This window comes from Eumetopias jubatus, unplaced genomic scaffold (assembly GCF_037043125.1).
Source record: "Eumetopias jubatus isolate StellerSeaLion01/CBP00866 unplaced genomic scaffold, mEumJub1_p1.0 scaffold_1, whole genome shotgun sequence".
NCBI classification, from domain to species: domain Eukaryota; kingdom Metazoa; phylum Chordata; class Mammalia; order Carnivora; family Otariidae; genus Eumetopias; species Eumetopias jubatus.
Window position 1 is genome coordinate 111622228 of NW_028274807.1, and position 23121 is coordinate 111645348.

Below are 23121 nucleotides of genomic sequence, written 5' to 3' on the forward strand. Positions count from 1 at the left end.
CGTGAGCAAAGGCTGGGACTCTGATAGCTGCTCTAAGTTCAGTACTTTTAGGGCTCGTGTAACTGAACTTAAATGGCTTGTGATTTAACAGTAATTCTGGGCAAATATAAAATCATATAAAAACTATATAAGTAAGTGCCTCGCTAGGTATGACTGTTTTGTAGAAATTGAAAATATTACAACTTATGCAAAGAAAATATCTTCAAGATGTAGGCTAATAAATAATTTTAAAATGAGAGGCCTAATTTTATGTATTAGGAAGTCACAAAAATGGATTAGGTCAAAATGCTTTCTAAACTATATTCAGTAAAGAAACTCAGTGTGAGATCTAAATTTTATAAGAAACTTAAAATATGACCATTCCTTCTTGATTTATATTCACTATTGCATCCCTAATGTTTAGGTAGAATGGTGTGCCTAGAGCATAGTAAGTGCCTAGTATATATTTATTAAATGCATGAATAGATATTTAAATATGGAATTAACTATATAAGGGAAATATTTTTTAGAAGCATTTTTTTTAAAACAATCTGTATAAACAAACCAGTAATATTAACAAATAATTTTACTGGTACTAAAATACAAAAAACAGACCTCATGTAAGATTGTTGGATGTAATCAGACCCTAAAACTTTCTGAGGATATTGGACTGATCTGGAGATGTGTAAAATAATAGCAATTCTCATATAACTCGTAGGATGCTAAATTGGTGTTTGCCTTGGAGTTTGGCACTATATGTTAAATTTGATGACATACATACTCTATGACTTAGCAGTTTCACTTCTGGGTAAATCAGTGATCCAGAGAAACAGAAACATATAACTGAGGTGTGAAGTAGAAGAATGGAGCCGGAGGAGAGACTTCCAGCATGAAAGGAGCTTGGAAGTTTTCACTCCTGTGCTTACCACAAGGAAAAAACTGAATAGACTGAAAATCAACAACTCTTCTTAGATCTATAGGATTAAGGTCACAGAGAAAATTGCCCCTAAAATTGGACAGTCAGATTGATATTTTTTTTCAGAGGAAAAAAAAACCTACGGGAACCCATATGAGGACAGGAGAACTCATAAAATGTAATTGATAAACTGCTGGAGGCTCGCAGTATGGGCAAGTTTGAGAGAAAAAAACTCTAGAGGAGATTTTCTGGTGCAGCTTGGAAGGACCTTAGAAGTCATCACTCTGTTCTCAAAAGTAAAAAGCTGAGCAAACTGAAAAATAAACAATCCTTAGATCTCTCAGAGAAGTAAACTCGCTGGGCAAACTGCTGCCCCCAAAATGGGAGATAACAGACAGGTAGATACAGAGATCATAACTTACCAGAGCAGAAACCCCCTGAGCAGAAACTTCCATGGGAACCAGCACTGGGGTAGGAAAACCTGAACTGTAACTAAAGAATTGCCAGAGGCTCAGTGTGTACAAATCTGAGTTTAAAAATCCAGGGGAACTTTAACATTTCGTTAGTTTTACCTTGTGGAGCTCCATCAGGTTCTCAGAGCGAATACAGAGAATAATCCCCTTGAACTTCTGACAGGGGAGGGAAAAAGTAGCCATTGTGAAATCGGCCGAGCATACAAGCATACTTGTTCTCAACAAGCCTACCCTCAAGAAAAACCATCTAACCAGATTGTAACCTACTGGGATTTTAATCACAATCTGACATGGCAAAAGGCAAATACTCAACTCCAACCTCTATAGTCATCAGGTCCCACCAAAGGCTGGGAAAAAAATGAAAAGCATTTGTGAAATTCACAGCCCAAAGCCACAGGCTCACTAAAAGACAGACCTAGTCTTGGAACTACAGAACACTTCCCCCCTTCCCAACGCCCCCACACACCTTATGACCACACCAACAACGACCTATTTTCTGGAGTTCCTTTCATGCTGAACATCATGTTTGCCTTTCAACAAAAAATTACAAGGACACTAAAAGGCCAAAAACACAGTTTGAAGAGACAGAGCAAGCATCAGAACCAAACTCAGGGATGTTGGAACTATCAGACCATGAATTTAAGACAACTGTGATTAACATGCTGAGGGCTCTAATAAATAAAATAGACAACATGAAAGAACAGGTGGATAATGTAAGCAGAAATATGGGAATTCTAAGAAAGAATTAAATGCTAGTGACCAAAAAACATGAAGAGAAGAGTAACTTTGATAGGCTCATTAGTAGATTGGACAGAGCTGAGGATAGAATCTCTGAGCTTGATGCATCCGTAGAACTCTCCAAAATTGAAAAGCAAAGGAAAAAGTGGGGGGGGGGGGGAAGAGAATACCCGAGAACTGTAGGACAACTTAAAAAGGTATAACAGATGCACAATGGGAATTATCAGGAGAAAAGGTGAGAAAAGAACAGAAGCAGTATTTGAAGCAATGACTGAATTTCACCCATGTTAATCTAAGACAACAAAAGTCCAGGAATATCAGAGAACACCAAGCTGGACAAAGTCTTAAAAAAAAAAAAAAAAAAAAAACCAACTAGGCATAGCATATACAAACTGCAGAAAATCAAAGATACAAAAAAAGATTTTGAAAGAAACCAGAGGGGGAAGAAACACATGTACAGAAACAAAGATAAGAATTACATCCAACTCTCCTCAGAAACCAGGAGAACAAAAAGAGTGGAGTGAATGTTTAAAACCTTGAAGGAAAAAACCCACCAACTTAGAACTCTGTACCCTACAAAATTACCCTTCAAAAGCAAAGGAAAGTAGTGATGTCAGCAAGATGACAGAACAGGAAGCCCTAGATCTGCATGCAGCCATGGAGACACAGACTTAATAATAACAGACCAAATGTCTCTGTGAGGAATCTAAAAGAACAGTTCAAAGGTTTCTGTACCCCCAGGCATGGGGGAAGCCAACAGCATCAAAGCCCAGTAAGAAAATTTATGACCCTATCCACTTCCTCAGGGCAGAGCCCCCCTTTCCTAACATCTATTTGGGAGGAAACCCCTAACTCTTATCTTCTACCTGGAGAGGGAGAGGTGTAGAATGTATGTCCAATGTCAGAATTTTAGAAGGGTCTGCCCAAGGGAACCAGTCTGTCTTCATGTGTCCAAGTACTGACAGGAATGGGGAGCCAGATGGGGGATCTCTAGAAAAAAAGATAATTAACCATGCACTAGAGTCTGCAGTACTACAGGCACACACTAGGAGAGCTCCAGTACCACAATTTACTCTACCAGGAGAGGCTGCAATATTGTACACATACAACAGGGGGAGTGCCTTGAGTAGAAACTGACAAAACTCTTAAAATTGGCGATTACACACACAAGACCAGAGAGGATGCCAACCCAGAAAGGGCTTGAGAAGTCTCCATATCTCTAGTCGAGGAGAAAGTCCTCTGGTGTTAGAAACCAGACTGTAAAATCTAGGAAAGTTGGTTGATTCTTCAAATGCCAAAATCCCAAAAACAAGTAATAACAAGATACACAAAGAAGCAGGGAAACATAACACATTTGAAAGAACAAATTAAATTTCCAGGAACCAAACCTAAGGAAAGAAATACTTAAGTTGCCAAAGAACCAAAAAATATTGTCAGAAGGACCTTCAATGAATTAAAAAGAACAAAGTTAGACAATTAAACAAAATCAGGAAAATGATGCATGAAAAAAATAACAACAAAGAAACTACGAAGAAGAACCAAACAAATTCTGGAACTGAAGAATACAATAAATGAACTGAAAATCTCATAGAGGGTTTCAACAAGGAGATTTGACCAAGCAGAAGAACCAGTGAACTTGAAGATAGGCCTTTGGAAATTACCAAGGCAGAGGAGCAAAAATAAGAAAGGAATGAAGAAAAATGAAGAGCGCCTAAGGAACATTTGGGACATCATCAAGCAGAACAATATATGTGTTACTGGTGTCCTAGAAGAAGGAAGGGAAAGGGGCAGGGAACCTATCTGAAGAACTGGCCAAAAACTTCCCAAATCTGGGGACAGAAATGACCTTACAAATTCAAGAATCTCAATTCCAACAAGGATAAGTCAGGAGAGACCTACACTGAAACAACATAAACTGTCAAAAGTCACAGATAATTTTGAAAGTGGCAAGAAAAATGTGACTTGTCGCATATAAAGGAACACCTTTTCGATTATCAGATTTCTTAGAAGAAACCCTGCAGGCTAGAAGGGAGTGAGATAATATATTTGAAGTACTGAATGAAATAACTGCCAATATTATAGCCAGCAAAAAAGATTTTCTTCCAAGAACAATGGAGAAATTAAGACTTTGCCAGATTAAAACAAAACAAAAGAAAACAAAACTCATCACCACTAGACCTGCCCTATAAGGAATGCTGGAAAGAATCCTACAAGATGAAGCAAAAGGACAATAAAAAGCAACACAAAACCATATGAAAATATAAAATTCCCTTGTAAAAGCAAATATGTAGACAAATATAGAATCCTATGGTATTGCAATTTCAGTGAGTAAATCACATAAAAGTCTGGTGTGGACTTTTTTAAAGTGTAAAAAGTAATTATAAATCAATGTTAATGGATATATGTGATATAAAAACAATCTGTGTAATCAATAACAAAATGGGAGAAGACAGATTTGGAGTAGCTTTTACACATGCTTGAACTTATCAGTTTACAACAGATTATGTAACTAAGATGTTCTGTGTGATTGCAATGATAATCACAAAGGAAATATAAAATATATACAAAGGGAAATGAGAAATTAAAACATGTTACACAAAGCCAACAAAATACAAATGAAGACAGCAAGAGAGGGAAAGAGACACACAAAAAAGCTACAAGACAGGAAACAAACCAAATGGCAATAATAAGTCCTTCCCCATCAGTAATTACTTTAAATGTAAATGAACTAAATACACCAACTAAAAATACAGATTGGCTAAATGGATTTTTTTAAAAAAACCAAGATCCAACTATATGTTGTCTACAAGAGAATAATTTTAAATCTAAGGACACATACAGGGTAGAAGTGAAAGGTGGAAAAAGATATTCTATGTCAGTGGGAGTCTAAAGATGGCAGAGGTGGCCACAGTTATATCTGATAAAATAGAATTTAAGATAAAAACTGTCACAAGGGACAAAGACACTATAATAATAGAGGGTCAATTCACTAGGAAGACACAGCAATTATAAACATATATGGAACCTAACATTAGAGCACCAAATAGATTAAGCAAACACAGACTAAAGGGAGAAAGAGACAGCAATACAATAGTAGTAAGAAACAGTATCTCACTTTCAGATATGGATAGAACCACCGCACAGTTCAATAAGGAAACAGAGGACATGAGCTCATGTCCTCCAATTATACAAAACAGACAATACAGAACATTTCCAACCAGTAACAGTGGAATATACATTCTCCTCAAGAGTACCTGGAACATTCTCCAAGATAGACCACATGTTAGGTCATAAGGTAAATATTAACAAATTTAAGAAGACTGAAATCATACAGACTACCTTCTCCAACACAAGGGAATGAAACCAGAAATCAACAGAAGGAAAACAGGAAAATCCATAAATATGTGGAAACTCAGCAATGTACTCTTAAATAACTAGTGGGTCAAAAAAAGACATCACTAAGAAAATTTAGAAAATATTTAGAGACAAATAAAAATGAAGACACAGCATACTAAAACTTATGGGATGCAGCAAAAGCAGTACTAAGGAAAGTTTATAGCAGTAAGCACTTATAATTTAAGAAGGAAGATCTCAAATCAACAAACTAACCTAACATCTCAAGGAACTAGAAAAGCAAGAATAAACTAAACTCAAAATTAGCATAAGGATGGAAATAATAAAGATTAGAGCAGAAATAAACAAAAAATGGGAAAAAATCAGTGAAAGTTTACTGAAAAGAGCAACAAAATGGACAAACCATTAAGTAGAATTAGAAGATTCATAGCTAAAATTATAAATGAAATAGGAGATATTATAACTGATGTCACAAAAATAAAAAGGATTAAAAGAGACTGCTCTGAATAATTATAGGCCAACAAACTGGATAACCAAGAAAATAAGGATAAACTCCTAGAATTATACAACCTATCAAGACTGAATCATGAAGAAATTTAAAAAAATCTTAACAGACCTATAACTAGTGAAGAAATTGAAGCAGTATTCAAAAACCTCCTAACAAAGAACAGCCCAAAATCTAGATGCCTTAACTATTAAATTCTACCAGACATTTAAAGAAGAGTAAAACCAATCCTCAAAATCTTCCAAAGGATCAAAGAGGAGGAAATACTTCCAAACTCATTCTGTGAGATCAGCATTACCCTGAAACCAAAACCAAAGATGCAAGAAAATCACAAACCAAATTCCCTGATGAATAATACTGACACAGAAATTCTAAACAAAATACTCTCAAACCAAATTTAACAGCACATTAAAAGGATCATACACTACAACCAAGTGAAATTAATACACGGAATGCAAGGATGGTTCAACACATGAAAAATCAATGTAATACACCATATTAACAAAATAAAGGAGAGAAGATGTGATCATCTCAATGCAGATAGAGCATCTGACAAAATTCAATACACTTCCATGATTTAAAAACAAACCAAATAAACTATCTCAACATAATAAATTAAACCATATATTAAAGGCTCACAGCTAACATCATATGCAGTGGGGAAAGACTGTAAACTTTTCCTCTTAAGATCAAGAAGAGGTCAAGGATGCCCATTCCTTCCAAAGCTATTCAACAAAGAACTGGAAGTTCTAGTGAGAGGAATTAGACAAGAAAAAGAAAAGGAATACAAACTTGAAAGGAAGAGGAAAAATTATCTCAGTTTGCAAATGATGCGCTCTTACATGTGGAAAGCCATAAGGATTCCCAAGAAAAACCATTAGAATAAATAAACTCAGCAAAGTTACAGGATTCAAAATAACAAAAAATCAGTTGTATTTCGTATTTCTATACATTAACAATGATCAATCTGAAAAGGAAACTAAGAAAATCCCATTTATTAAAGCATAAAAAAAATACTTAGGATTAAGCTTTAACCAAGGTTAGAGACTTGTACACTGAAAACTACAAAACACTGCTAAAAGAAATCAAAAAAGTTAAAGTAAGTGGGAAGATATCTTGTGCTCATGGACTGGAAGACTTAATATTGTTAAAATATCCACACCATCCAAAGTAATCTACAGATTCAACACAATGTCCATCAAAATCCCAATGGCATTTTTCACAGATATAGGGCAAAAATAGTCCTGAAATTCATATGGAGTCTCATGGGACACCAAATAGCTAAAACAATCTTGAAAAAGAAGAACAAGAAATGGAGGCCTCAGATTCTTTGATTTCAAAACTTAGTACAAAGCCACAGTAATTAAATAATTAAGACAGGGTATACTGACATAAAGATGGATATATAAGGCAAAAGAAAAAAAATAGAGTGCCCAGAAATAAACCCTTGCACAATGACCAAATGATTTTTGGCTAGGGTGCCAAGACTACAATGGGGAAAGGACAGTCTCTTCAATAAATGGTGATGGGAAAACTAAATTTCCACATGCAAAAGAATGAAGTCAGTCCTATATACAAAAATGAACTCAAAATGGATTAAATACCTAAAAGACAGACCTAAACTCTTACAAGAAAACATAAGGAAAAAAACTTTAGGACACCAGATTCAGCAGTGATTTCTTGGATATGACCCCAAAAGCACAGGCAACAAAAGAAAGAATAGACAAAAAAATTAAAATTACAACAAATTTTAAAACTTCCATGTGTCAAAGGAAACAATCAAAAAGTGAAAAGACAACATGCAGAATGGAAGTAAATAACTGCAAATCATGTATCTGAAAAGTTATTATCCAAAAGAATATATATGGAACTTGTACAATTCAACAGTGACAACAAAAATAACCCAATTAAGAACTCGGTAAAGAATATGAATAGACATTTCTCTAAAGAAGATATAAAAATGGCTAATAAGCACATAAAAAAAGATACTCAGTATCACTAATCATTAGGGAAATGTAAATCAAAACCATGAGATAGCCCCTTCACACCAATCAGGAAAGGTAGTATCAAAAGAACAGAAAATAAATGTTAGGAAGAATGTGGAAAAGGTGGAACCCTTATGCATGGCTGGTGGAAATGTAAAATGGCACAGTCATTATTGAAAACAGTATCTAAATTTTACCTAAAAGAAAAAAGAAAAGATTTGTTACATCATCTGGCAATCCCAACTCTGAGTATATGCCCAAAAGAATTCAAAGTAGGGTCTCGAAGATACCTGCATACCCATGTTCATAGCAGCATTACTCACAACTTCAAATGTCCATCAACAGTTGCAAGAATAAAGAAAACATGGTATATACATACAATGGAATATTACACAGCCTTTAAAAAAAGGAAGGAAATTCTGTCACATGCTATAACAGGAATAAATCTAGAGGACACATTAAGCAAAATAAGCCAGTCACAGAAGGACAAATATTGTATGATTTTACTCATATGCAGTCTCTGAAGTATTCAAAAAACATATAAATAGTAGGTAGAAAAGTGGTTACCAAAAACTAGGAGGACTTGGGAGGGGAAAGAAGTGCTTAATGAGTATAGTTTCTGTGTTACAAGATTAAAAAGTTTTAGAAATCTATAAAACAAGATATTTAACACTGCTGAACCACAGGCTTAAAAATGGTTATGACAGGGGCATCTGGGTGGCTCAGGTCATGATCCCACGGTCCTGGGATCGAGCCCCACATCGGGCTCCCTGCTCAGCGGGAAGCCTGCTTCTCCCTCTCCCACTTCCCCTGCTTGCGTTCCCTCTCTTGCTGTCTCTCTCTCTGTCAAATAAATAAAATCTTTAAAAAAGAAATGGTTATGACAGTAAATTTAACACTATGTGTTTTTTACCACGATAAAAACAAGATTTAAGCACACATACGAAAGTGAAGGTAAAACACTTTCTTGGACAAACAAAACTTGAAGGAATTTGTTGCTAGAAGATCTGTCTTGCAAGAAATGTTAAAATAACTTCTACAGAGAGAAGGAAAAGGATGTAGGTCAGAAATTCGAATATACATAGAGGAAGAATACTAGAGAAGGAATAAATTAAGGTAAAATACTTTCATTTTTTAAAAAGATTTTATTTCTTTATTTGAGAGAGAGAGCATAAGCAGGGAGGAGGGGCAGAGGGAGAGGGAGAAGCAGAATCTCTGCTGAGCAGGGAGCCCACTGTGGGGCTTGATTCCAGGATCCTGAGATTATGACCTGAACCAAAGGCAAACACTTAACTGACTGAGCCACCCAAGCACCCCTATTTTTATCACTCTTAATTGATCTAACAGGTAACAGTTTGTTCAAAATAATAGTAGCAACAATGTATTCAATTATATATGCTTATCTAAATGTTTATATTATGCTTATGTATATATGAAGTGAATGACAGCAATGATACAAGGGATGGAAAGGCAAATAAATTAGGAAAATTTTGTTATAATGTACTTCACTACCTGTGGAGGTGTACATTGTTACTTAAAAGCTAATTGTATAGTGCAAACTCTGGGGAAACCACTAGAAAAAATAAAGAAGTATAATCAGTATACTAAGGTAGGAGAGAAAATGCTCAATTGAAACCACAAAAGGCAGAAAAAGAATGGAAGACAAAAATAGGAACAAAGAACGAAGGCAACAATAAAAAATACAGTAACAAAATGGTAGATGCTAATCCAACTGCATCAATAATCACTTTAAATGTCAATGGTCTAAATACTTCAACTAAAAGATTTTCAGAGTGGTTCAAAAACAAGGGAGAGCCAACAATGTGTGGTCTACAGGAAACCCATTTTAAATGTAAAGACACAGATTAAAAGTAAAGGCTGGAGAAAGGAATACCATGTCACTTTAGTTGAATGTTTGTGTCCATCCAAAATTCTTATGTTGAAGCCTCCTCCCCATCGTAACAATATCTGGCACTTTGGGATGTGATTAAGTCATAAGGGGGGAGCCCTCACGAATGGTATTAGTTACTTTATAAAAGAGACCCCAGGGAGCTCTCTGCCCCTTCTGCCACGAGGACACAGTGAGAAAGCTGACTCTGAACCACACATCAAGTCTGCAGGCACCTGTGTCTCGGACTTCCCAGGCTCCAGAACCATGTGGAGTAAATGTTGTGTAAGCCACTCACTCTATAGTATTTGTCATAGTAACTTGAGCAGACTAAGCCACATGCTAATAACACCAATGAAAAGACAGCAGAGTAGCTAAATTTCAGAGCAATTAAGTTCACAGCACAGACTTTGGAGCAAGGAAAGTTATCAGAGATAAAAAGGGGCATTCTATAATGATAAGGGGCTCAATACTCCAAGAAGACATAACAATTCTTGACGTGTATATGCATAAAAACAGAGCACTAAATACTTCAGGCAAAAACTGATATAACTGCAAGGAAAACAGATAAATCCATTATTAAGTTGGAGACTTCAACACCCCTCTATTAGAAATGGACAGATCCAATAAGCAGAAAATCAGTAAGGATATGGTTGAACTCTAAAGTATCATCAATCAACTGGATATAATTGACATATAGAATATGTCATCCAACTAGAAGCAGAACATATATTCTTTTCAAGCTCACATGGGACATTCACCAAGACAGACCACACTCCAAGCCATAAAACACACCTAAAGAAATTTAAAAGAAATCATGCAATGTCTGCTCTCAAACACAATTTAATTAAGCTAGAAATCAGTATCAGAAAGTGGGCTGGAAAATCCCCAAATACCTGGAAATTAAACAACACACTTCTAAATAACACATGCATCAAAGGAGAAACCTCAAGAGAAATTTTTAAATATATCTAACTAAATGAAAATGATAAATATAACTTATCAAAGTTTGTGGTACGCAGGGAGGACAATGCTTAGAAGAAAAGTTATAGCCCTGGATATGTGTGTATGTGTGTGTGTGTTTGTAAGAAAAGAAGAAAGATCTAAAATCAATAATCTAAGCTTTCACCTTAGGAAACTAGAAAATGAAGAGGAAATTAAATCCAAAGAAAGTACAAGAAAAGGAATAAAAATCCTATTTTATTTTTTTGCAGAAATCAATGAAATTGCAAATAGGAAATCAATAGAGAAAATCAATGAAACAAAAAGCCAGTTCTTTGAAAAGATCAGTAAGTCTCTAGCCAAGCTTAGAAAAAAAGAGAAAAAGCATAAATTACTAATATCAGAAATGAAGAAGGGGTCATCACTACTGATTCCATGTATATTAAAAGGCTAATAAAGAAATAATGTGAACTCTACACCCACAAATTTGATGGCAATAAAATGGACCAATTCCTGGAAAGACGGAATCTAACAAAACTCACACAAGGAGAAACAGTCTCAGCAGACTTACATCTGTTTAAAAAACTGAATCAACAACTAATAACATACCAAAACAGAAAGCACCAGACCCATATGGCTGCATGGGTGAATCCTACCAAACATTTAAAGAGGAGATATCAATTCTTTATAATTTCTTCCAGACAACAGAAGCAGAGGGAATACATCCTAATTCACTCTATGAAATTAGCATTGCCCTAATACAAAAACCAAAGACATTACAAGAAAGGAAAACTACTATCTCTCATGAACACCAGTGATATATTCTCAACAAAATACTAGTAAACTGAATCCAACAGTGTATGAAAAAATTATATAGACCGTGACCAAAGTGGGATTCCCAACCGGATCATAGATTCCATGCAATCCCCACTCCCAGTATTTTTTTTCTTTCTTGGATATTGACAAACTTAACCAAAAGTTTATATGGAAAGGCAAAAGGCCAGAACAGCCAACACAATAATGAAGAAGAAGAAAGTTGAAGGACTAATACTACCCTACTTCAAGACTTACTATAAGGCAACAATAATCAATATAGGATGGAATTGGTGAAAGAATAAATATATAAATAAGCAGAACAGACTAGACAGCTCAGAAACAGACAAATACAGTCAACAATTCTTTGACAACAACAGTGCAAGGGGGAAAGGACAATCTTTTAAACAAATGGTGCCAGAACAATTGGACATGCCAAAAAATGAATCTAGATAAAAGAGAACCGTATCAACATGATAAAGAGCATTTTTGAAAATCATACAGCTAATACCATACTCAATGGTGAATGACCAAAAGTTTTCCTTCTTGGATGAGGAACAGAAAACGATGCACATTTGCACCACTACTATTCAACATTATCATAGAGCATTACTACTAGAGCAGTTAGACCAAAAAGCAAAGGAACCCACATTGGAAAGGAAAAAGTAAAACTACATCTATTTACAGAAGACATGATCCTATATATAGAAAATCCCTAAGAATCCATAAGAAAGCTACTGAAGTTCATAAATTCAGCAGTTGAAGGTTACAGGATCATTATATAAAAATCAGTTGGGTTTCATACACTAGCAATGCACAATCCAAAAAGAAAATTAAGAGATCAATTCCATTTGCAATAAATCTAAAAAAAATAAAATACCTAGGACAATTTTTAACAAATGAAGTGAAAGGCTTGTACACTGAGAAATATAAGACATTAATGAAAGAAATTAAAGATGACCTAAATAAATAGACATTCCATGTTCATGAATTGGAAGGCTTTATATTAAGATGGTAGTAATACTCCAAGCATCTATAAATTCAGTATAATCCCTATCAAAATTCCAACAACTTCTGAAGATATGGAAAATGTGATCCTCAAATTCAAATGTAATTGCAAGGGATCCTGAATATCTAAAACATTCTTTAAAAAAAAAAAAAAAGTTGTAGGACTTATATTTCCCAGTTCAAAATATACTGCAAATCTAAAGTAATCAAAACAGTGCAGTACTGGCATAAGGACAGACATACAGACCAATGGAAGAGACTGGAGAGTCTAGAAATAAACCCATACATCTGTGGCCAATTTTTGTGATAAGGGTGAAAGACCAGTGAGGAAAGAATCTCTTCAACAAATGGTGCTGAGACTACTATATTTCCATGCACAATATATATAAAATGGAGCCCTATCTCACACTCTATATAAAAATTAACTTAAAAATATGGAGGGGCGCCTGGGTGGCTCAGTTGGTTAAGCGACTGCCTTCGGCTCAGGTCATGATCCTGGAGTCCCGGGATCGAGTCCCACATCGGGCTTCCTGCTCGGCAGGGAGTCTGCTTCTCCCTCTGACCCTCTTCCCTCTTGTGCTCTCTATCTCTCATTCTCTCTCTGTCAAATAAATAAATAAAATCTTTAAAAAAAAAAATATGGAGAAATAAGAACCCTTCTGTACTGCTGCTTGGAATGTAAAATAGTGTAGTGACTGTAGAAGACAGTATGGGCAGTTCCTCCAAAAGTCACACATAGAATTTCCAAATGACCCGGCAATACCACACTTAGGTATGTACTCAAAACAACTGAATTCAGGAACTCAAACATATACTTTACAACAATTTTCACTGCAGCATTATTCACAATAGCCAAAAGGTGGAAGCAACCCACAAGTCCACTAACAGATGACTAGATAAACAGAATGTGGTAGAAACACATAGTGGAATATTACTCGGCCATGAAAAGCAGTGAAGTTTTGGGGATCCCAGGGAGAAGATGGCAGAGTAGGAGACCCTAAGCTCACCTCATCCATGGTTACAACTAGATAATACCTACATCAGTGTAAATAACCCAGAAAATGACCTAAACACTGGCAGAACAGACTTTCCACAACAAATGTAGTGACAAGACCACATTGAAAAGGGAAGGAAGGGTGGAGACGATGTCAGGAGCTAAATGGGACTGTCCAGTGGAGAGCAGGACACCATAGGTACAGAAAGGGGAGGACCAGACCCTTACACCAAGTACTCCAGGCACAGGGAACCTGCATGAAAACCAGAGGGGCATAATCTTGTGAGTTCTTAAAATCAGCTGGCTTAACACCAGGAACTTTAAAAATCAGCAGGCTCCACTCGGGAGAGACGGGAGGGTGACAAGAAATGGAATCCCCACCTTTAAAGGGACAGCACAAGAAACAGCCCCACAGAGACACAGCATAGAAGCATTAGTTTGAAAAAAAGCTTGGAGTATACAGGAGGGGGATTTGGTTAATAATTTCAGAGTGCATACTGGAAGAGAAATTTCTCCAGGAACAAAGGAGCTGGAAAGCCCCCATTTCTTTCCCCCACCCCTAAGCCTAGAGACATGGACACCTGCGGGAACCAGTGAAGCACCAACATTTCCTATCTAACTGGCTAACAGTGTGCCCTACCCTTGCATTCTCCTACAGACCTACCTCCTCCAATATGCCCTTGGCTGGAGCCCATCCAAAGAGACTCCTGCCCCAAGGAGAAGGAAAAATAACCACACACACTATTCTGACTACACCCCAGCAGTGGCCTGAGGGCAGATATCTGGTCTGACTGCAGGCTCCACCAACCAACAAAAGCTTCTCAGAGGACAACACAGGGAAAGTGCCCTGCAGTTATGTACTACTGCATCTCTGGAGAATGCCTGGTCTAACTCAACTCAAGGCAAAAGGTGGTCTCAGACTGGCCCACTAACAACATAGGGACCAAACCCTGCCCAGAATGGGCAGAGAGCTATTGTAGATGATGGGACTAAAGGCAGAAGCAGCTCAGCCACAACAGTAGGGCACAGGCAACACACATTGGAGAAACCCCTGAAGCACCAGGTTCTGGTGAGCAGGAGATAATGCACTGCAGGGCACTACAGAACCTCTTCTTCATAAGGCCACTATTTCCAAGAGCAGGAGACACAGCTGACATTCCTAACACAGAGAAACAGACACAGAGATAGACAAAATGAGGCGACAGGGGAATATGTCCCCAGTAAAAGGACAAAATCAAAGCAAACAAAACAGAGATAGGTAATATGCCTGCTAGAGAATTTAAAGTAATGGTCATAAAAATACTCATGGGACTTGAGAAAAGAGTAGAGGACCTCAGTGAGACTCTCAACAAAGACAGAAAATAGAAATGAACCAATAAGAGATGAAGAACTCAATAACTGAAATTAAAAATACATTAGAGGGAATAAATAGTAGACTACAGGAAGCAGAAAAATGGATCAGTGACCTGGAAGATAGATTAATGGCAAGCAATCAAGGTGAAGAAGAGAGAGAAAAAAAATAATAAAAACTGAAAATAAGACTTAAGGAATTCAGTGACACCATCAATTTGCTTAATAGGGATCCTAGAAAGAGAATAGAGAGAAAAGGAGGAAGATAACTTATTTGAGGAAATACTAGCTGAGGGCGCCTGGGTGGCTCAGTTGATTAAGCATCTGCCTTCAGCTCAGGTCATGATCCGAGGGTTCTGGGACTGAGCCCCCCATTGGGCTCCCTGGGAACCTGCTTCTCCCTCTCCCTCTGCCTGCCACTCCCTCTGCTTGTGCGTGTTCTCTGTCAAATAAATAAAATCTTAAAAAAAAAAAAAATACTAGCTGAAAATTTCCCCAATCCAGGAAGGAAACAGAAATCCAGATCCAAGAAGCAAAGAAAGCCCCCAACAAAATCAACCTAAGGAGGTCCACACCAAGACAAATAGTAATTAAAATGGTAAAATGTACAGATAATGAGAATTTTAAAAGCAGCAAGAGAAAACAGTTATAAACAAGGGAAACCCAATAAGGCTATCAACAGATTTTCCAGCAGAAACTTTGTAGGCCAGAAGAGAATGGCATGATATATTCAAAGGGCTGAAAGAAAAAACAAAAACAAAAACAAACTCCAGCCAAGAATACTCTATCCAGCAAGGCTATCCATTCAGAATAGGAGAGATAAGAATTTCCCAGATAAACACAAGTTAAAGGAATGCATCACCATTAAACCAGTGCTACAAGAAATGTTAAAGGGAACTCTTTGAGTGGAAAGGAAAGACCATAGGCAGGAGTGAGAAAAGTAGGAAACACAAAAGCAGTAAAATTATCTATAAAAATCAGTCAGGAGATTCACAAAATAAAAGGATGTAAAGTTTGACACCATATACCTAAAAAAGGTATAGGAGTACAGAAGGGGGAGAGGAGTAAAGAATGGGTTGAAACTTAAGCAATCATCAATGTAATATAGACTGCTATATGCAAAAGATGTTATATACAAAACTCATGATAACCACAAATCAAAAATCAGTAATATGCAAAAAATAAAGGAATCCAAGTATATCACTAAACCAGCAAACTGTGAGAGAAAAGAACAAAAAGGAATAGAGAACTACAAAACCATAAAACACGTAACAAAGTGGCAATGAGTACATAAGTACATACCTATCAATAATTACTTCAAATATAAATGGACTAAACACTCCAATCCAAAAGACACAGGGTGACAGAATGGATGAAAAGCAAAACTCATCTATCTGCTGTCTACAAGAGACTCATTTCAGACCTAAAGACACATGTAGATTGAAAGTAAAAGGATGGAAAAGCATTTACCATGAAAATGGAAGTAAAAAATAGCCAGGGTAACAATACTTAGACAAAATAGACTTTAAAACAAAGACTGTAACAAGGGACAAAGAAGGACACTATATAATTATAAAGGGAACAATCCAACAAGAAGATATAACAATTGTAAATAGTTACGCATCCAATATGGGAGCACCCAAATACATAAAGCAGCTAATAACATAAAGGAACTAATCTATAGTAATACAATAACAGGGGACTTTAACACCCCACTTATATGAATGGCTAGACCACCCAAACAGATTAAAATAAAAAAAGGGGGGGGAACAGTGGCTTTGAATGACACATTGGACCATATGGATTTAACAGATATATTCAGAATATCCCATCCTAAAACATCAGAGTACACATTCTTTTCAAGTACACACGGAACATTCTCCAGAATAGATCACATATTAGGCCAGAAACCAAGTCTCAATAAATTCAAAAAGATTGAAGTCTTACCCTGTGCATCTTTTCTGACCACAACAATATAAAACTATAAAGCAACCAGAAGAAAAAATCTGGAAAGAGCACAAATACATGGAGGTTAAATAACATGCTACTAAACAATGAATGGGTCAACCAAGAATCAGAGAAGAAATAAAAATACATGGAGACAAGTGAAATGAAAACACAGTGGTCCAAAATCTTTGTGATGCAGCAAAAGCTGTTATGAGAGGTAAGTGTAAAGCAATATAGGTTTAACTCAAGAAGCAAGAAAAATCTCAAACAATCTAACTTTAAGCCTACAGGAGCTAGATAAAGAATAAACAAAACTCAAAACCAGCAGAAGGAAGAAAATTATAAAGATTAGAGCAGAAATAAAGGACATAGAAACTAAAAAAAAAACACAATAGAACAGATCAATGAAACCAGGAGCTGGTTCTTTGAGAAAATCAACAAAATTGATAAACTTTTAGCCAGACAAGAGAGAGAACTCAAAATCAGAGATGATAGAGGAGAAATAACAACTAACACCACAGAAATACAAAGGACTATAAGAGAATATACAATTTGGACAACCTAGACGAAATGGATAAATTCCTAGAAACATATACCCTTCCAAAATCAGGAAGAAATAGAAAATGTGAACAAAGCGATTACCAGGAATGGAATTGAATTAGTAATCAAAAAACTCCCAACAAGCAAAAGTCCAGGACCAGATGGCTTCACAGGTGAATTATATGAAACATTTTATTTCATTTTATTTTTAAGATTTATTTATTTGAAGCAGGGAGGGGCAGAGGGAGAAAGTCTCAAAGAGATTCCACACTGAGCGCAGAGTCAACCACAGGGCTCCATCTCATGACCCTGAGATCACAACCTGAGCCAAAACCAAGAATTGGCCACTTAATCGACTGCACCACCCAGGCCCCCTATGAAACATTTTAAGAACAGTTAATACCTATTCTTCTCAAATTATTCCAAAAGTAGAAGAGGAAGGAAAGCTTCTAAATTCATTCTGAGACCAGAATTATCCTGATACCAAAACCAGATAAGGACGCCACAAAAAAAGAGAACTACAGGACAGTGTCTCTGATGAACACATATGTTAAAATCCTCAACAAAAATATTAGCAAAACAAATCCAACTACACATTAAAAAAAAATCATTCACCACGAATAAGTGGGATTTATTCCCGGGATGCAAGGGTGGCTCAATATTCACAGATCAGTCAACTTGATCTGTCAATAAAAGGATAAAAATCATATGATGATTTCAATAAGTGCAAAAAAAGCATGACAAAATACAACATCCATTCATGAGAAAAACCCTCAAGAAAGTAGGTTTAGAGGGAACATACACCAACATAATAAAGGCCATATATGAAAAACTCACAACTAATGTCATACACAACACGGAAAAACTGAGAGCTTTTCTCCTAAGGTAAGGAACAGAAGAAGGATGTCCTCTCACCACTTTAATTCAACGTTGTACTGGAAGTCCTAGCCACAGCAATCAGATAACAAAAAGAAATAAAAGGCATCCAAATTGGTAAGGAAGAAGTAAAACTTTCACTATTTGCAGAAGACATGATACTATTATACAGAGAACCCTAAAGACTCCACCAAAAATCTACTAGAATAAATGAATTCAGTAAAGTTGCAAGATACAAAATCAATATACAGAAATCCACTGCATTTCTATATACTAATAATGAAGCTGTAGAAAGAGAAATTAAGAAAATAATCCCATTTATAATTGTACCCAAAATAAAATACCTAGGAATAATTTTAACCCAGGAGGAGAAAGACCTGTACTCTGAAAACTATAAAACATCGATAAAAGAAACTGAAGATGACACAAAGAAATGGCAAGATATTCCATGCTCATGGATTGGAAGAACAAATATTGTTACAATGTCCATACCACCAAAGCAATCTATGAATTTAATGCAATCCCTACCAAAATACCAACAGCACTTTTCACAGAACTAGAACAAACAATCCTAAAATTTGTATGGAACCACAAAAGACCCAAAATAGCCAAAGGAATCGTGAAAAAGAAGAAGAAACCTGGAGGTATAATAATCCTGAATTTTTCAAGATATAGTACAAAGCTGTAGTAATCAAAACAGTATGGTACTGGCACAAAAACAGACACACAGATCAACAGAATAGAATGGAAATAAACCCAGAAATAAAACCATGATTATATGGTCAATTAATCTTTGACAAAGGAGTCAAAAATATGCAATGAGAAAAAGACAGTCTCTTCAACAAATGGTGTTGGGAAAACTGGACAGCCACATGCAAAAGAATGAAATTGGGTCACTTTCTTACATCATACACAAAAATAAACTCAAATTGGATTAAGGATCTAAATGTAAGACCTGAAACCATAAAAATCCTAGAAGAGAACACAGGCAGTAATTTCTCTGACATTGGCTACAGAAATATTTTTCTAGATACGTCTCCCGAGGCAAGGGAAACAAAAGCAAAAATAAACTACTGTGCTATATCAAAATAAAAAAGCTTCTGCACAGTGAGGGAAACAATCAACAAAACTAAAAGGCAACCTACTGAATAGGAGAAGATATTTGCAAATGACATATTCAATAAAGGGTTAATATCCAAAGAATATAAAGAACTTATAAAAAATGCCAACTAAAAAAAGAAAAAGAAAAACAACAAATCCAAAAAAACCCTCAATGTCCAAAAAACAAATAATCCAATTAAAAATGGGCAGAAGACATGAACAGACATTTCCAAAAAAGATAAACAGATGACCAACAGATATATGAAAAATGTTCAACATTACTTATCATCAGAGAAATCCAAGTCAAAACTACAATGAGACATCATCTCACACCTCTCAGAATGGTTAAAATCAACAAGAAACAAAGGTGTTGGGGAGGATGTGGAGAAAAAGGAAGCCTCTTGCACTATTGGTGCGACTGCAAACTGGTGCAGCCACTCTGGAAAACAATATGGAGGTTCCTCAAAAAGTTAAAAATAGAACTACCCTACAATCCAGCATTCACACTACTGGGTATTAACCCAAAGAATACAAAAACACTAATTCAAAGGGATACATGCACCCCAATGTTTATAGCAGCATTATTTACAATAGCCAATGGGGCGCCTGGGTGGCTGAGTTGTTAAGTGTCTGCCTTTGGCTCGGGTCATGATCCCAGGGTCCTGGGATAGAGCCCCGCATCAGGCTCCCTGCTCGGCAGGAAGCCTGCTTCTCCCTTTCCCACTCCCCCTACTTGTGTTCCCTCTCTTCACTGTGTCTCTGTCAAATAAGTAAATAAAACCTTTAAAAAGAAAAAATAGCCAAGATATATGGAAGCTGCTCAAGTGTCCATCAACTGATGAATGGATAAAGAAAATGTGGTGTATATATACAATGAAATAGTGTTCAGCCATAAAAAAGAATGAAATCTTGCCACTTGCAACAACAGAGATGGAGCTAGAGAGTATAATGCTAAGCAAAAGAAGTCAGAAAAAGACAAATACCATATGATCTCACTCATATGTGGAATTTAAGAAACAAACGAGCAAAGGGGGAAAAAAGAGAGAAAGGCAGACCAAGAAACAGACTCTTCACTATAGAGAACAAACAGAGGGTTAACCAGAGGGGAGGTTGGTGGGGAGATGGGTGAAATAGGTGATGGGAATTAAGAAGTACACTTGTCATGATGAACCCCTGGTGATTAAAATAAAAACTTTAAAAAAAAATGCAATTCAAAAACAGGAAAAATTCAATCATACTGTTTTGGAATGAATACATAGGTGGTAAAACCTAATACAAAGACAGTGAAATGATTATCATAAGCCTGGTTGAATACTTCCAGTGAGGAATGTATTATGATCCAGAAGGGTGCAGTTTCTGGGGCACCAGTACTGTTCTATTTCTTGAACTGGATGGTTCCAGAAATATGGATCTTGGATACTTTTTGTATACATGTTATACTTCACATTAAAAAAAAAAAAAGGGATGGTAAGGATAAAACACCAGTCCACACAGATGAATACAGCTAGAAAAAAACATAGTTATGTTGACTGGTTCATAACCATGAACCCTAAAGGGAGGTTCGGGCTGCCAGGTAATCATACATCTGCCCACTAACTCTCCTAGAAATATTTTATACCTTTCTGTTGTGAAACCTCTAGCATCTCCTCTCCCATTCTCATCTTCAGTTAACTATTGTTTCCTACTTCAATGAGAAAAATGGAAGTAAAGACAACTTCCACAGACTTACCACCATAAATAACCCGTGTCCCAGAATTTTGCACCCACATATTCTACCTTCCCTCAAAACTGAACTCTCCCTGCTACCATCCTAAGGCCAGTCCACCTATTTGTGCACCAGATCCCATTCCTTCTTGCCTTCTCAAAGACAGTATTACAGCAACTCTCCCATCTGTCACCCATATCATCAATTTCCTTCAGTAAACGTGCTATTATCTTTTTTTTAAAGATTTTATTTATTTATTTCAGAGAGAGAATGAGAGATAGAAAGCACGAGAGGGAAGAGGGTCAGAGGGAGAAGCAGACTCCCTGCTGAGCAGGAAGCCCAATGTGGGACTCAATCCCGGGACTCGAGGATCATGACCTGAGCCGAAGGCAGTTGCTTAACCAACTGAGCCACCCAGGCGCCCACGTGCAATTATTTCTTAACCCAACTTCTCCACCAACTGCTACCACATTTCTTCCGCTTCTGGTTAAATTTCTTAAAAAATTGTCTGCAGTTACTGTCTCTGGTCCTTTTCCTTCCATTCTCTCCTAAACCCACCACAATCTCGGGTTTTTGGCTGGTCAAAACTGCTCATCAAGATAATCAATAACTTCTTATGGTCAACTGTCGGCTCTCATCTTCCTTATTTATGAGGAGCATGTGACACAGGTTGTATCACTCCTTGCTCTTTGATACATTTGCATCACTTTGGTTTTTGGTAAAGCACTCTCTTCTGATTTTCCCCTTATATATAAACCAGTCATTCCTGCTCCATCTCCACTGCTGGCTGATTCCTCTTCTTCCTTACTTAATGTTGGAATATCCCGGTATGTCTTTGGTATTCTTCCATCCACCTATACTCATTCTCTTGGTTCTGTCATTCAGACTCATGATTTAAATACATCTTTATACAACACCTCCAGTTCAGATCCTTCTCTTAAACTCGACTTATTTATAATGTCTACTAGACATCTGAAATTCCACATGTCCAAAACTAATTTCCCCAGTTTTCCCCCCAAAACCTGCTCCACTTATTAACCATCCTTATCTCTATTTAAGGCAATGCCACCCTGTTGCTAAGACCAAAAACTCTGGCGTCATCCTTGTTTTCTCTCCCCCCATCTAGACAATTAATAAATCCAGTATATTCCATCTTCCAAATATATCCAGAATTTAAGATTTCTTCACCTCCTCCACTGTTACCACTCAGTCCAAGCCACATTCATATCTCACTTGGATTATTGCAATGGCCTCTTATCTGGTCTGTTTATACCTTTGACCCTCTACACCCTATTCTTAACGTAGCAGCAGAAAGACCCTTTTAACATTTAATTTACATATTACCTTTCCTCTGCTCAAAATCCTATAATGACTACTCATCTTAGATGAAAAACCAACTATGCATGCCTAGGACAATATAAACCTTTTCTTTTCTGGGTTTAGGAAGCATAAAAATAAACGTGATTCCTAAAGCCAATCCTCAAACCACTTCTGGCCTATGAATAATTTTTCTTACTCCACACTGAATGAGGACAGTGCACTACATTTTTATAAATGTCTCTGTTTATTCCTTTTAACACGTGGCTTTTCCTATTTTTTGTTAATGTTATATTTTTAATAAAATAACGGTCATTGTAAATGGAAAGTTTTTAAAACACTTTATTACTTGCAAAATAAAGTTTTGGTAGAACTAAATTTTAATGCCTTCACCATTTCTCCTCTCTATGCATTTTTCTCTGAACTAAAAAACAGAACACTTTTACTGGTATATGGAATTGAACAGTCTGGGGCTACTAGCCAAAAGGATTTAATAAGCATGTACTAAAGCATAGGTAGGAGAAATTATATTGACTAGATTATTAGACCCCTCCCCAACTCTGTCAGGACTGGCTGTGTGACATTAAAGTTTTTTGCCTCTCTGATCCTCTTTCCTCATCCATAATGCCCATTAAGTACCCATTTCATAGAAATAGCAAAATTAAATGAGATGATACATTTAAAATATAT

The 23121-nt window shown here is 36.5% G+C and overlaps 1 protein-coding gene across 3 annotated transcripts in view; it reads right to left on the bottom strand.

The window, feature by feature from the left end:
- The window catches only part of RNF13 (ring finger protein 13), a 155522-nt gene that overhangs the window by 17820 nt on the left and 114581 nt on the right, over positions 1-23121 (bottom strand). The window lies entirely within an intron of this gene.